This window comes from Loxodonta africana, unplaced genomic scaffold (assembly GCF_030014295.1).
Source record: "Loxodonta africana isolate mLoxAfr1 unplaced genomic scaffold, mLoxAfr1.hap2 scaffold_383, whole genome shotgun sequence".
NCBI lineage: Eukaryota > Metazoa > Chordata > Mammalia > Proboscidea > Elephantidae > Loxodonta > Loxodonta africana.
Genome location: NW_026975097.1, coordinates 101,953 through 118,382, shown reverse-complemented (window position 1 = coordinate 118,382; position 16,430 = coordinate 101,953). Strand labels below are relative to the sequence as shown.

Here is a 16,430-nt window from a genome sequence, read left to right as displayed (position 1 = left end):
CACTAACAACAAACAACCCTAAGCCCCTAACAAGAAAGAACCCTAACACTCTAACAAGAAACAACACGAACCCCCTAACAACAAAAAACACTAACCCCCTAACAACAAACACCACTAACCCCCTAACAACAATCCTAACAACCTAACAACAAACAACACTAACCCCCTAAAAATAAACTACACTATACCCCTAACAACAAACAACCTTAAACCCCTAACAACAAACAACACTAAACCCATAACAACAAACAACCCTATCCTTCTAACAACAAACAACCCTAACCCCCTAACAAACAACAACACTAACCCCCTAACCACAAACAACACTAACACCCTAACAACAAAAACATCTAAACCCCAACAAGAAACAACACTAAACCGCTAACAACAAACAACAATAATACCCTAACAACAAAAACCACTAAACCCCTCACAAGAAACTACCCTAACCCCGTAACAACAAACAAAACTAAACCTGCAACAAGAAACAACCCTAACCCCCAAACAACAAACAACCCAAACCCCTAACATCAAACAACACTAACCCCGTAAAAACAAACAACCCTAACCCCCAAACAACAAACAACCCTAACCCCCTAACAACAAACAATCCTATCCCCCTAACAACCAACAACACTAACCCCCTAACCACAAACAACACTAACACCCTAACAACAAAAACCACTAAACCCCAACAAGAAACAACCCTAAACTGCTAACAACAAACAACACTAACCCCCTAACAACACACAACCCTAACCAAACAGCAAACAACCCTAACCCACCAACAACAAACAACACTAACCCCCTAACAAGAACCTACCCTAACCCCGTAACAACAAACAACCCTAACCCCTAACAACAAACAACCCTAACCCCCTAACAACAAACAACCCTAAACCCCTAACATCAAAGAACACTAACACCCTAACAACAAACAACCCTTACACCCTAACAACAAACAACACTAGCCCCCAAACAACAAACAACCCTAACCCCTAAAAACCAAAAACACTAACCCACTAACAGCAAACTAAACTAACCAACTAACAACAAACAACCCTCACACCCTAACAACAAACAACACTAACCCCCTAACAACAAACAACACTAACCCCCTAACAACAAACAACACTAACACCCTAACAACAAACAACACTAAGAGCCTAACAACAAAAACTACTAAACCCCAACAAGAAACAATCCTAAACCCCTAACAACAAACACTAACCCCCTAGCAACAAACCACACTAAACCCCTAACAAGAAACTAACATAACTCCGTAACAACAAACAACCCTAACCTCCTAACAACAAACAACCCTAAACCCCTAACAAGAAAGAACCCTAAACCCCTAACAACAAACAACACTAACACCCTAACAACAAAAACCACTAAACCCCAACAAGAAACAACACTAAACCCCTAACAACAAACACTAACCTCCTAACAACAAACAACACTAACCCCCAAACAATAAACAACCCTAACCCCTAAAAACCAAAAACACTAACCCACTAACAACAAACAACCCTAACCCACTAACAACAAACAACCCTAACACCCTAACAGCAAACAACACTAACCCCCTAACAACAAAAAACCCTAACCCCTAACATCAAACAACACTAACCCCGTAACAACAAACAACCCTAACCCCCAAACAACAAACACTAACCCCCTAACAACAAACAACACTAAACCCCTAACAAGAAACTAACCTAACCCCGTAACAACAAACAACCCTGACCTCCTAACAACAAACAACCTTAACCACCTAACAACAAACACCCCTAAACGCCTAACAACAAACAATCCTAACCCCCTGACAACCAACAACACTAACCCCCTAACCACAAACAACACTAACACCCTAACCACAAACAACACTAACCCCGTAAGAACAAACAACACTAACCCCCTAACAACAAACAACACTAACACCCTAACAACAAAAACTACTAAACCCCAACAAGAAACAACCCTAAACCCCTAACAACAAACACTAACCCCCTAACAACAAACAACACTAAACCCCTAACAAGAAACTAACCTAACCCCGTAACAACAAACAACCCTAACCTCCTAACAACAAACAACCTTAAACCCCTAACAACAAACAACCCTAAACCCCTAACAACAAACAACACTAAAACCCTAACAACAAAAACCACTAAACCCCAACAAGAAACAACCCGAAACCCCTAAATACAAAAAGCACTAACCCCCTAACAACAACCCTAACCCCCTAACAACAAACAACCCTAACCCCCAACAACAAACAACTCTAACCCACTAACTACATACAACCCTAATCCCCTAACAACAAAGAAAACTAACTCTCTAACAAGAAACAACACTAACCCCCTAACAACAAAAAACACTAACCCCCTAACAAACACCACTAACACCCTAACAACAATCCTAACAACCTAACAACAAACAACACTAACCCCTTAAAACAAACTACCCTAAACCCCTAACAACAAACAACCCTAACCCCCTAACAACCAACAACAGTAAACCCCTAACCACAAACAACACTAACATCCTAACAACAAAAACCACTAAAGTACAACAAGAAACAACCCTAACCCCCTAACAACAAACAACCCTAACCCCCTATACAACCAACAACACTGACCCCGTAACCACCAACAGCACTAACCCAGTAAAAATAAAAAAAAATACTAACCCCCTAACAACAACCAACACTTATCCCCTAAAAACAAACAACTCTAACCCCCAACAAGAAAGAACCCAAATCCTCTAACAACAAACAACTCTAACCCCCTAACAAGAAAAAACTCTGAACCCCTAACAACAAACAACACTAACCCACTAACAACAAACAACACTAACCCCCTAACAACAAACAACCCTAAGTCTCTAACAACAAACAACCTTCAACCCCTAAAATCCAACAACCCAAAACCCCTAACAACAAAAGTAACCACCTATCAACAAACAACCCTAACCCCATAACAACCAACAACACTAACCCCCATCCACAAACAACACTAACCCCCTAACAACACACAACACTAACCCTCTTACAAAAAAAAATCCTAACCCCCTAACAACAAACAACACTAACCCCTTAACAACAAACATCCCTAACCCACTAACAACAAACAAAACTAACGCCCTAACAAACATTAACCCCCGACCAGAAACAACACTAACCCCCTAACAAAAATCAACCCTAACTCCCTAACAACAAACAACCCTAACCCACTAACAACAAACAACCCTAACACCCTAACAACAAACAACACTAACCCCCTAACAACAAACAACCCTGAACCCCTAACAACAAACAACACTATACCCCTAACAACAAACAACCTTAACCCCCTAACAACAATCAAACCTAACCCCCAAACAACAAACAACCCTAACCCCCAAACAACGAACAACCCTAACCCCCTCACGAAAACAACCCTAAGCCCCTAACAAGCACAACTCTAAACCCCGAAAATACAATCGTAACCCCGTAACAAACACAACCCTAACCCCCTAACAAAGCCTAACAATAACTTTAAACCTGACCATAAGCATAACCCCAAACCCTAGCACTAACTCTAACTCTAAACCTAACACTAACTTAGCCCTGCCCTTTATCGTAAACCTAGCCTTAACCCTAACCTTACCCCTACCCGAACCCTAACTCCATACCTAACCCGAACACTAAACTTGACCCTACTCTAACTTTAACTCTAACGTGACTATTAACTGAAACATCACCCTAACCCTACGCCTAAATCTAACTCGAGCCCTAACCATAACAATGACCCTAAACCCTCGCCTTAACTGTAAACCTAACCCTAACCCTCACCCTAATCCTTAACCGTATCCCCAACCCTAAACCTGACGCTATCCCCAAACTTATCCCTAACCCTAACCCTAATACGAACAGTAACCCAAATCTAACCCTAACCCTAATATTAAACCTAAACTTAAATCTACCCTAACCATAAACCTAACCCTAACACCCTAAACCTAACGTCTAACACCGTCTATAATCCTAACCCTTATCATAACCCTCACCCTTAACCTAAACTTCACACTAACCCTAAACCTAACCTAACGCTGACCCTAGACATAACGCCTAACCCTAACCGAACCCTAAACCTATCCTTAACACTAACCTGAACACAAACCCAAACCCTAGCCCTCACCAGAAAAATAACCCTCACCCTATCCTGAACTTCATCCAAACACTAACCATAACCTTAACCCTAAACCTAGACCTAACCCAAACCCTAACCTCAAACCTAACTCTAAGAATAACGCTAGTCCATCTGTAACCCTAAACTGAACACTTACAATAGCCCTGAACCTAACCCTAAACTTAATCCTAATCCTAAACCTAGACCTAATCCTAACCCTAACCCTAACTCTAACCTTGACCCTAAATAGAACACTAAGTCTAACCCTCAACTTGGACCTAAACCTAAATCTTACCCTACACTTAACCCTAACCCTAAACCTAACCCTCACTCTAACTCTAACCCTAATCATAACACTTACCCTAAACCCTCACCTTAACTGTAAAACTAACCTTAACCCTCACCCTAACCCCTAACCGTATCCCACAACGCTAACCCTAATGCTATCCCTAACCCTAACCCTAACACTAACCTGAAACCCCTGAGCCCTAATGATAAACCTAACCCTAACACAAACCCTAACCCTAACACCAAAGCCTAGCAAAAACCTTAACCCTAACTCTCACCCTAACTCTAACACTAACCCGAAACCTAATCATGAACCTAACCCTAACCCTAAACCAAACCTAACCATGACCAGAAACACAAGGTCTAACCGGAACCCTCACCCAAAACCTAATCCTAAACTACACCTCTAACTCTAACACTTTACCATAACCATAATCCAAACCCTACCCAACCCTAACCCTAAACCTAACCCTCACCCCAACCACAACGCCTAACACAACCATAACCCTTACCCTAACCGTAACACTAAACTTAACCCTAACCTTAAATCTAACCCTAACCCTAAAACTAAACACAACCCATGAACTTAACCCTAACCCTGAACATAACCTTAACACTAACCTGAAAACAAGCCCAAACCTTAGCCATAACCCTAACCCTCACCCTGTCTTAAACTTCACCCTATCCCTAACCTAAAACTCACCCTGACTTTAACCCTAACCCTACCCCTAAACCTAACCCTCACCTTAACCTTGGCCCACCTGTAACCCTAAACCTAACCCTTACAATAACTCTGACCCTAATCCTCGCCCTAAACCTAATTCTAATCCTAACCCTGACCCTAACCCTAACCTAACCTTAACCCTATCTTTAAGCCTACCATAATCTTAAACCTAACCCTAACCCTTAACCCTAACTCTAACCCTAACCCTAGCCCTAACCCTAATCTTAACTGTAACACTTTCCCAAAATCCTCATCTTAACTGTAAATGTAACTCTAACTCTTACCCTAACCCTAAACTTAACCCTAATTATAACCCTAACCTAAACCTAACTGAAATGCTAACCCTTAACCGTAACTCTAACGCTAATCCTTAGCCTAAACCTAACCTTAACCCTAAACCTAACCCTAACCACTGACCCTAACTCTAACCCTAAGCCTAAGCCGAACCCGAACCCTTAACCAAAATTTCACCCTAAGCATAACACTAAGCCTACCCTAACTTCATTCAAACCCTAACCCTAAGCAAAACTAACACTAACACTAAACCTAACCCTAACCCTAAACCTAACCCTAACCCTGACTCTAACCTGAACCCAAACCCCTAACCCTAACCCTCTCGCAGAACATAAATTCACTGTAACCCTAAACACTAAATCTCCCCAACCCTGACCCTAACCATAAACATAATCCCAACACTAAACTTAAACCTAACCCTGACTCTAACTCTAACTTTAACCCTAAAACTTACCCTACACACGCAGTTTGAATGGAAACCTAGCACTATCCCTCACCCTAACATCTAAACCTAACCCCAACCCTGAACCCAACCCTATCTCTAACTAAAAACTAGTCCTAAACCTAACTATGACTTAACCCTAACACTTACCCTAACTCTAAACCTGACCTTAACCCTAAACTTAATTCTAACCTTAACCCTAACCCTAACCCCAACACTAACCCTAAGCTCAACACTCACCCTTAACTTAAACTTCACCCTAACCCTAACCCTAAACCAAACACTAACCCTAACCCTAAACCTAACCTTAAACCTGACCCTAACATTAACCCAAACACTTAACGCTAAACCTAACACTAAGCCTAACCCTAACCTTAACCTAAACACCAAAGCCTAATCCTAACCCTCATCCTTAACCTAAACTTCACCCTAAACCTAAGCCTAACCCTAACCCTAAAATTACACCTAACCCTAAACTATCCTCTAACTCTCGCCCTAACCCTAACTCTAACCCTAACCCTGGTAAACCCTGGTAGTAACACCCTAAAACATCAGCTTAACTGTAAATGTAACACTAAGCCTCACACAAACCCCTAACCCTTTCCCTAACCCTATCACTCGTCCTAACCCTAACCCTGACCTAAACTTAATCCTTACCCTAACCCTAAACTTAACGCTAACCTTAACTCTACCCTAAACCTAACAATAACTCTAAACCGGACCCTAACCCTAACCCTAAACCCTAGATCTAACTCGAACTCTAAACCTAACCCTAACCCTAACCTGGCCCCACCCTTTACAGTAAAGCTAGCCTTAACCCTAACCTTACCCCTACCCTAACCCTAAACCTAACCCTTACAATATCAATAACCCCTAGCAGGGTCCTGCCTAGTCTCTCCCACCTCATCACTCCTTACAAAGAGCCCTGCTTTGTCTCTCCCACATCCTCACTCCCTAAGCAGGGCTCTGCCTGTCCTCTCCCACCTCCTCACTCTCTATGCAGGACTCTGCCTTGTTCTCCCACCTCTTCACTCCCTACACAGGGCCCTGGCTAGTGTCTCCCATCTTCTCACTCCATACACAGCTTTCTGCCTGTTCTTTCCCACTTCCTCACTTCCTACACGGAGCCCTGCCTGGTCTCTCCCACCTCCTCACTCCCTACACCAGTCCCTGCCTGATCTCTCCTACCTCCTCACTCCCTGCACAGGGCCCTGCCTGGTCTCTCCCACATCCTTACTCCATACAAAGGGACTTGCCTGATCTCTGGCCTCCTCACTCCCTGCACAGAGCCCTGCCTGGTCTCTCCCAACTCCTCACTCCCTATTCAGGTCTCTGAATGTTTCTCCCACCTCTTCACTCCCTACACAGGGCCCTGCCTGCTGTCTTCCATCTTCTCACTCCCTACACAAGTTTCTGCCTATTCTCTCTCACCCCCTCACTTGCTAAACACAGTCCTGCCTGTTCTTTCCCACCTCCTGACTCAGTACACAGGTCTCTGCCTGGTCTCTTCCAACTCCTCACTCCCTAGACAGGGCCCTGCCTGGTCTCTGCCACCTCCTCACTCCCTACACAGGTCTCTGACTGCTCCCTGCCACCTCCTCACTCCCTACACAGGGCCCTGCCTGGTATCTCCCACCTCCTCACTCCCTACACAGGGCTCTGTCTTTTCTCTCCCACCTCCTCAGTCCCTACACAGGTATCTGGGTGGTCTCTCCCACCTCCTCACTCCCTTTACAGGGCCCTGATGATCTCTCCCACCTCCTCACTCCCTAAACAGGACCCTGCCTGGTCTCTCCACCTCCTTACTCCCTGCACAGGGCTCTGGCTAGTCTCTCCTACATCCTCACTCTTTATACAGCATCCTACCTGGTCTCTCTCACCTCCTCACTCCCTATGCAGGTCTCTGCCTGGTCTCTCCCACCTCCTCACTCCCTACACAGGTCCCTGACTGGCCTCTCTCACCTCCTCACTCCCTTTACAGGGCCCTGATGATCTCTCCCACCTCCTCACTCCCTAAACAGGGCCCTGACTGGCCTCTCCCACATCCTCAATTCACACAGGGCCCTGCCTCCTCTCTCTCACATCCTGACTGCACACACAGGGCCCTAACTGGTCCCTCGCACCTTCTCCATCCCTACACAGGTCTCTGCATGGTTCTCCCACCTCCCCATTCCCTACAAGGGTCTCTGCCTGTTCTCTCCCACCTCTTCAATCCCTAGACAGGGCCCTGCCTCTTCTCTCCCACTTCCTCACTCCCTACTCAGGGCCCTGCCTGGTATTTCTAACCTCCTCAGGCCATACACAGGGCCCTGCCTGGTCTCTCCCAAATCCTCACTCCCTACACAGGACTCTGCCTGGTCTCTCCCAACACCTCACTCCCTACAAAGGGCCCTGCCTGGAATCTCCCACCTCCTCACACCCTACCCAGGGTCCTGCCTAGTCAATCCCACCTCCTCACTCCCTACGCAGGGCTCTGCCTTACCTCTCCCACCTCCTCAGTCCCTGCACTGTGTTTCTGGCTGTTATCTCCCTTCTTCTCACTTCCTACACAGGGCTGTGCTTGTTCTCTCCCATCTCCTCACTCCCTATACAGGGCCCTGCCTGGTGTATCCCATCTGCTCACTTCCTGCACAGGGCCCTGATGATCTCTCCTACATCCTCACTCCCTACACAGGGCCCTGCCTGGCATCTCCACTTCCTTACTCCCTACACACAGACCTGCCTGGTCTCTTCCACATCCTCACTCTGTACACAGGGTCCTACCTGGTCTCTCCCACCTCCTCACTCCCTACACAGGGCCCTGCCTGGTCTCTCCTAACACCTCACTTCCTACACAGGGCTCTGCCTGATCTCTCCCACATCCTGACTCCCTACTCAGGTATCTGGGTGGTCTCTCCCAACTCCTCACTGTGTATGCAGGGCCTTACCTGTTCTCTATCACCTCCTCACTCCCTACACAGGGCCCTGATGGTCTCTCCCACCTCCTCACTCCCTACACAGGGTCCTGCCTGGTCTCTCCCACTTCCTCAATCCCTACACAGGTCCCTGACTGGTATCTCCACCACCTTACTTCCTACACACAGCCTTGCCTGTTCTCTTCCACATCCTCACTCTGTACACAGGGTCCTACCTGGTCTCTCCCACCTCCTCACTCCCTACACAGGGCCCTGCCTGGTCTCTCCTAACACCTCACTTCCTACACAGGGCTCTGCCTGATCTCTCCCACATCCTGACTCCCTACTCAGGTATCTGGGTGGTCTCTCCCAACTCCTCACTGTGTATGCAGGGCCTTACCTGTTCTCTATCACCTCCTCACTCCCTACACAGGGCCCTGATGGTCTCTCCCACCTCCTCACTCCCTACACAGGGTCCTGCCTGGTCTCTCCCACTTCCTCAATCCCTACACAGGTCCCTGACTGGTATCTCCACCACCTTACTTCCTACACACAGCCTTGCCTGTTCTCTTCCACATCCTCACTCTGTACACAGGGTCCTACCTGGTCTCTCTCACCTCATCACTCCCTACACAGGGCCCTGCCTGGTCTCTCCTAACACCTCACTCCCTACACAGGGCTCTGCCTGGCCTCTCCCACCTCCTCACTCCCTACACAGGGCCCGGCCTGGTCTCTCCTTCTTCTCAATCCCTACACAGGTCTCTGCCTCTTCTCTCCAAGATACTCACTCCCTACACTGGGCCCTGCCAGGTCTCTCCCACCTCCTCAGTCCCTTCACAGGTCTTTGCCTGGTCTCTCCCACATCTCTGCCTCTTCTCTCCCGCATCCTCACTCCCAACATAGGGCCCTGCCTGGTCTCTCCCACCTTCTCACTCCCTACACAGGACGCTGCCTGGCCTCTCCCACCTCCTCAGGACCTACACAGGTCCCTGCCTGGTCTCTTCCAGCTCCTCACTCCCTACACAGGTGTCTGCCTGGATTCTCCCACCTCCTCACTCCTTACACAGGGCCCTGCCTGGTATGTCCCTCCTCCTCACTCCCTACAGAGGGCCCTGCCTGGTGTCTCCCTTCTGCTTACTCCCTACATATGTCTCTGTCTCTTCTCTGCCACCTCCTCACTCTCTACACAGGGCCCTGCCTGATCTCTGGCACATTCTCACTCCCTACACAGGACCTGTGTGGTCTCTCCCAACACCTCACTCCCTCCACAGGGCCCTGCCTGGATGCTCCCTCCCCCTCACACCCTGCACAGGGTCCTGCTTGGTCTCTCCCACCTCATCACTCCTTACACAGGGCCTGCCTGGTCTCTCCCATCTCCTCACTCCCTATACTTGGCTCTGCCTGGTCTCTCCCATCTCCTCACTCCCTAAGCAGGACTCTGCCTGGGTCTCCCTCTTCTTCACTCCCTACACAGGGCCCTGTCTGGTGTCTCCCATCTTCTCTATGCACAGAGCCCTGCCTGGTCTGTCCCACCTCCTCACTCCCTACACTCTTCTCTGCCTGTTCTCTCCCACCTCCTAACTCCCTGCACAGGGCCCTGCCTGGTCTCTCCCATATCCTTACTCCATACAGGGACATGCCTGATCTCTGGCCAACTCACTCCCTACAGAGGGCCCTTCCTGGTCTCTCCCATCTCCTCACTCCCTATGCAGGTCTCTGAATGGTTCTCCCACCTCTTCACTCCCTACACAGGGCCCTGCCTGCTCTCTACCATCTTCTCAATCCCTACACAGGTTTCTGCCTATTCTCTCCCACCTCCTCACTCCCTACACAGGTCCCTGCTTCGTCTCTCCCACCTCATCACTCCTTACACAGGGCCCTGCCTGGTCTCTCCTACATCCTCACTCTTTACACAGCATCCTACCTGGTCTCTCTCACCTCCTCACTCCCTATGCAGGTCTCTGCCTGGTCTCTCCTAAGGCCTAACTCCCTACTCAGGTCCCTGCCTGACCTCTCCCACCTCCTCACTCCCTAGACATGGCCGTGCCTGGTTGCTCCCAGCCCCTCACTCCCTACTCAGGGCCCCGCCTTTTCTCTCCCACCTCCTCCATCCCTGTAAAGGTCTCTGCCTGGTCTGTCCCACCTCCTTACTCCCTACAGAGTTCTCTGCCTGTTCTCTTCCACATCCTCACTCCTTACACAGGGCCCTTCCTGGTCCCTCCCACCTCCTCACTTCCTACACCTGTCCCTGCCTGGTCTCTTCCATCTCCTCTCTCCCTACTCAGGGCCCTGCCTGGTCTCACCCACCTCCTCACTCCCTACAAAGGTCTCTGTCTGGTCTCTCAGCTCTTCACTCCCTACACAGGTTTCTGTCTCTTTTGTCCCACCATCTTACTCCCTATACAGTGCCCTGCCTGGTCTCTCACTCTCTATACAGGGCCCTGCATGGTCTCTCCCACCTCCTGACTCCCTTCACAGTGCCCAGCCTAGTCCCTCCCACCTCCTCACTCCCTACACAGGTTAGGGTTTAGGGTTTAGTTTAGTGTTAGGGTTATGGTTCGGGATCGGGTTTAGGGGTTAAGGTTAGGTTTTAGGGTTTAGTGTTCGAGTTTAGGGTCAGGGTCAGTTTTTAGTGTCAGGGTCAGGGTTTATGGTCAGGGTTTAGGGTCAGGGTCAGGGTCAGGGTCAGGGGTTAGGGTCAGGGTTAGGTTTAGGGTTTGTTTTTATGGTTAGGGTTTAGGGTTTAGGATTAGGGTTGGGGTAAGGTTAGGGCTATGTGTTAGGGCTAGGGGTTAGGGTTTAGTGTTTAGTGATAGAGTTTAGGGTCAGGGTCAGAGTCAGTGTTTAGTGTCAGGGTCAGAGTTTAGGGTCAGGGTTAGGGTCACGGTCAGGGTTAGGGTCATGGTCAGGGTTTAGGGTCATTGTCACGGTTTAGGGTCAGGGTCTGGGTCAGGGTTAGGGGTTAGAGTCAGGGTTAGGTTTAGGGTTTGGGTTTAGGGTTAGGATTTAGGGTTTAGGGTTAGGGCTAGGGTTAGTTTTAGAGGTTAGAGGTTAGGGTTAGGGTTAGGGCTAGGGCTAGGGCTTGGTGTTAGGGCTAGGTCTAGGGCTAGGGTTTTAGGGCTAGAGTTTAGGGTTAGGGTTAGGGTTTTGGGTTAGGCTGATGGTTAGAGTTTAGGGTTAGGGTTCATGGTTAGTGTTAGGGTTAGTGTTAGGGTTTAGGGTTAGGGTTAGGGTTTAGGGTTAGCAGTTAGTGTTAGGGTTAGTGTTCAGGGTTAGGGTTTGGGTTTAGGGTTAGCGGTTAGTGTTAGGGTTAGTGTTCAGGGTTAGGGTTAATGTTTAGGGTTAGGTTTTAGGGTTCGAGTTAGTGTTAGGGTTAGGGCTAGGGCTAGGGCTAGGACTTGGGCTAGGGCCTAGGGCTAGGGCTAGTGATATGGTTTGTGTTTAGGGTTCGGGTTTGGGTTCACGTTAGGCTTCGGTTTAGGATTTGGGTTAGGGTTTTGGGTAAGGGTTATTGTTAGGTTCAGGGCTATTGTAAGGGTTAGGTTTAGGGTTACAGGTGGACTAGCGTTATGATTAAAGTTTAAGTTTAGGGTTTGGGTTAGGTTTAGATTTAGGGTTAGGGTTTGGATGAAGTTTACGATATGGTGAGTGTTATTTTTAAGGTTAGGTCTAGAGTTTGGGTTCGTGTTCAGGTTAGTGTTAAGGTTAGGTTTAGCGTTTGGATTAGGGTTAGGGGTTATGTTTGGGGGTAGGGTTATGTTTAGATTTAGGGTTAGTGTGAAGTTTAGGTTAAGGGTGAGGGTTACAGTTAGGGTTAGGGTAAGGGTGAGGGTTAGGGTCAGAGTTATTGTAAGGGTTAGGTTTAGGGTACTACAGGTGGGCCAAGGTTAAGTTTAGGGTTTGATTTAGGGGTAGGGTTAGGGTTAAAGTTAGGGTGAGCTTTAGCTTAGGGATAGGGTGAAGTTTAAGATAGGCTGAGGGTTAGTTTTAGGGTTATGGTTAAGGTTTGAGTTTGGTTTCAGGTTAGTGTTAAGGTTATGTTTAGGGTTAGGGTTAAGTTTACGGGTTCTTTTTAGTTTTAGGGTTAGGGTTAAATTTTAGGTTAGGGTTAAGTTTAGTGTTATGGTTAGGATTAGGGTCACGGTTTGTGCTAGTCTTTGTCGTTTGGGTGAGGGTTAGGTTTAGGGTTCGGGTTGGGTAGGGTTAGGATTATGGTTATGGTAAGGTGTTAAGGGTTAGAGTTTTAGTTTAGGGTTAGGGTTTGGGTGAGGGTTCCGGTTAGTCATTGTGGTTCTGGTCATGGTTAGGTTTGGTTTAGGGTTAGGGTTAGGTTTATTATTAGGTTTCAGGTTAATGTTAGAGTTAGAGTTAGGGTGAGACTTAGGGTTAAGGTTTGGGTTAGGCTTTGGTGTTAGGGGTTAGGGTTTGGGTTAGGGGTTAGGGTTATCGTTAGGGCTTAGGGGTTCAGGTTAGTGTTAGGGTTAGGAATAGCATTAGGGTTAGGGTTGGGGGATACGGTTAGGGGTTAGGGTGAGGGTTGCGGTTAGTTTTACAGTTAAGGTGAGGGTTTAGGGTAAGTGTTATTCTTAGGGTTAGAGTTAGGGTTAGGTTCAGGGTTAGGGTTAGGTGTAGGGTAAGATTTCGGTTTAGGTTCAGGTTTAGAATTAGAGTTAGTGTTCTATTTAGGATCAAGCTTAGAGTTAGGGTTAGGGTTAGGATTAGGGTTAGGTCTAGGGTTAGGTTCAGGGCTAATGTAAGGCTTAGTTTTAGGGTTACAGGTGGAGTAGTGTTATGGTTAGAGTTTGGTTTAAGGTTAGGGTTTGGGTTAGGTTTAGGTTTAGGGTGAAGGTTAGGGTTAGTGTTGGATGAACCTTAGGACGGGGTGAGGGTTATTCTTATGATTAGGGCTGAAGTTTGATTTTGTGTTCAGGTTAGTGTTAAGGTTAGTTTTAGGGTTCGAGTTAGTGTTAGGAGTTACGTTTAGGGTTAGTGTTAGGTTTAGGTTCAGGGTTAGAGTGATGTTTAGGTTCATAGTGAGGGTCAAGGTAAGGGTTAGGATTACGGTGAGGATTATACTTAGTGTTAGAGTTTACGTTTAGGGTGTTAGGGTTAGGTTTATGGTTAGGGTAGGGTTAAGTTTAGGGTTAATGTAAGGGTTAGTATTAGATTAGTGTTACTGTTCGTGTTTGGGTTAGGGTTAGGGATAAGTTTAGGGATAGCGGCAGGTTTAGGGTTGGGGATTCGGTTAGGGGTTCGGGTGAGGTTTAGTGTTAGGTTTACAGTTAAGGTGAGGGTTTAGGGTAAGTGTTATGGTTAGGGTTAGAGTTAGAGTTAGGGTTAGGGTTAGGGTGAATTTTCAGTTAATAGTGAGGGTTAGGTAAGGGTTAGGGTTAAGGTTAGAGTTAGGATTAAGATTAGTGTTAGGGTTAGGTTTAGGGTTAGGGATAGGATAGGGGTAAGGTTAGGGTTAAGGCTAGGTTTACGGTCAAGGGTACGTCTAGGTTAGGGTTAGGATTAGGTGTAGAGTTAGAGTTAGTGCTAGGGTTTAGGGGTAGGGTTCGGGTCAGGTTTAGAGTTTTTGTTAGTGTTAGGGTTAGGGTAGAGTTAAGGTTAGGGTTAAGTTTAGGGTTAGGGTAAGGGTTATGTTTAGGTCAGGGTTAGGGTTAGGGTTAGGGATAGGGTTAGGTTTAGGGAAAGGGTTAGGGTTCGTGTGAGGGTTAGTGTTAGATTTACAGTTAAGCTGATGTTTTACAGTGTTACGGTTAGGGTCAGGGTTAGAGTTAGAGTTAGGGTTAGGGCTAGACTGAGGGGATATTTAGGGTTAGGTTTAATTTTAGGGTTCTGCTTATGTATAGGGTGAAAGTTAAGATTAGCGTAAGGGTAAATATTAGAGTTAGGTGTTTGGGTTAAGGTTAGGATCAGGTTAGGGTTAAGTTTAGGGTTAGTGTTAGTGTCAGGGTTAGGTTTTGGTGTTTGGGTTAATGTTAGGGTTAGCTTTAGGGTTAGGGTTTAGTTTAAGGTTAGGGTCAGGGTGCAGTTTAAGTTAAGTGTGAGGGTTGAGCTTAGGGTTAGTGTTAGGGGTTAGGGTTAGGGTTAAGGTTAGGATTAGGATTAGGGTTAAGATTAGTTTTAGGGTTAGGGTAAGTGTTACGGTTAAGTCATGGTTAGGTTTAGGGCTAGGTAAAGGTTAGAGATAAGATTAGGTTAAGGGTAGGGTTTAGGTTTAGATGTTAGTGTGAGGGTTAGTGCTAGGTTTCCATTTAAGCTGAGTGTGTAGGGTAAGTTTTAGGGTTAGGATTAGGGTTAGAAATAGATTTAGGGTCAGGGTTAGGATTATGTTTAAGGTTAGGGTTAGGTATATGGTTAGGATTAGGGTTAGGGTCAGGGTTGGGGAGATTTAGTATTATGTTTAGTTTTAGGGCTAGGGTTAGGGTGAAGTTTATGTTAAGCGTGAGGGTTAGGGTTAGGGTTAGGGGTAAGGGTTCAGGTTAGGGTCAGGGTTAGGGTTTGCGTTAGGTTTAGGGTTAGCTTTAGTTTTGGTTAGGGTTAGGATTTGAATGAAGTTAGGGTAGGTTTAGGGTTATGGGTAGGGTGAAATTTTGGTTAGAGTTATTGTTCGGGGTTAGGGTTAGGTTTGAGTTTATCGTAGGGTTAAAGTTAGGGTTAAGGTTAGGTTAGGGTTATGGTCAGGGTTAGGATTAGGATTAGGTTTAGGGTGAGGGTTCGGGTCCGAGTTATTGTAAGGGTTAGTTTTAGGGTTACAGGTGGGCCAAGGTTAAGGTTAGGGTTAGGTTTAGGGGTAGGGATAGGTTTAGAATTAGGTTAACATAAACTTCACCCTAACCCTAGCCCTAAAACTAAACATAATTAGAATTAGGGTGAGCTTTAGGTTAGGGATAGGGTGAAGTTTAAGTTAGGGTGAGGGTTAGGGTTAAGGTTATGGCTAAGGTTTGGGTTAGTTTTCAGGTTCGTGTTAAGGTTGTGTTTCGTGTTAGGGTTAAGTTTACGGGTTCTGTTTAGTTTTAGGGTTAGGGTTATGTTTAAGGTTAGGGTTAAGTTTAGTGTTACAGTTAGGGTTAGGGTTACGTTTTGTGTTAGGCGTTGTGGTTGGGGTGAGGTTTAGGTTTAGGGTTAGGGTTGGGTAGGGTTAGGATTATGGTTACGGTAAGGTGTTAGGTGTTAGAGGTGTAGTTTAGGGTTAGGGTTTGGGTGAGGGTTCCGGTTAGGCATTGTGGTTCTGGTGATGGTTAGGATTGGTTTAGGGTTAGGGTTAGGTTTATGATTAGGTTTCGGGTTAGTGTTAGAGTTAGAGTTAGGGTGAGAGCTACCTTTAAGGTTAGGGTTAGGTTTTGGTGTTATGGGTTAGGTTTGGGGTTAGGGTTAGGGTTATCATTAGGGCTTAGGTGTTCAGGTTAGTGTTAGGGTTAGGGATAGCATTAGGGTAAGGGTTGTGGGATACCGTTAGGGGTTAGAGTGAGTGTTACGGTTAGTTTTACATTTAAGGCGAGGGTTTAGGATAAGTGTCCCGATTATCGTTAGACATAGAGTTAGGGGTAGGTTTACGTTTAGGGTTAGGTGTAGGGTAAGATTTAGCTTTAGTTTCAGGTTTAGGGGTA

The 16,430-nt window shown here is 46.6% G+C and overlaps 1 long non-coding RNA gene across 1 annotated transcript; it reads right to left on the bottom strand.

Moving 5' to 3' along the window:
- Positions 1-7,491: 7,491 nt before the first annotated feature.
- Positions 7,492-9,890, bottom strand: LOC135229556 (uncharacterized). Its single transcript, XR_010320244.1, has 3 exons — positions 9,269-9,890; positions 8,902-9,228; positions 7,492-8,861 (listed from the first exon to the last, which is right to left on the bottom strand). It is a non-coding gene; the product is annotated as an uncharacterized LOC135229556 (long non-coding RNA).
- Positions 9,891-16,430: the final 6,540 nt, after the last annotated feature.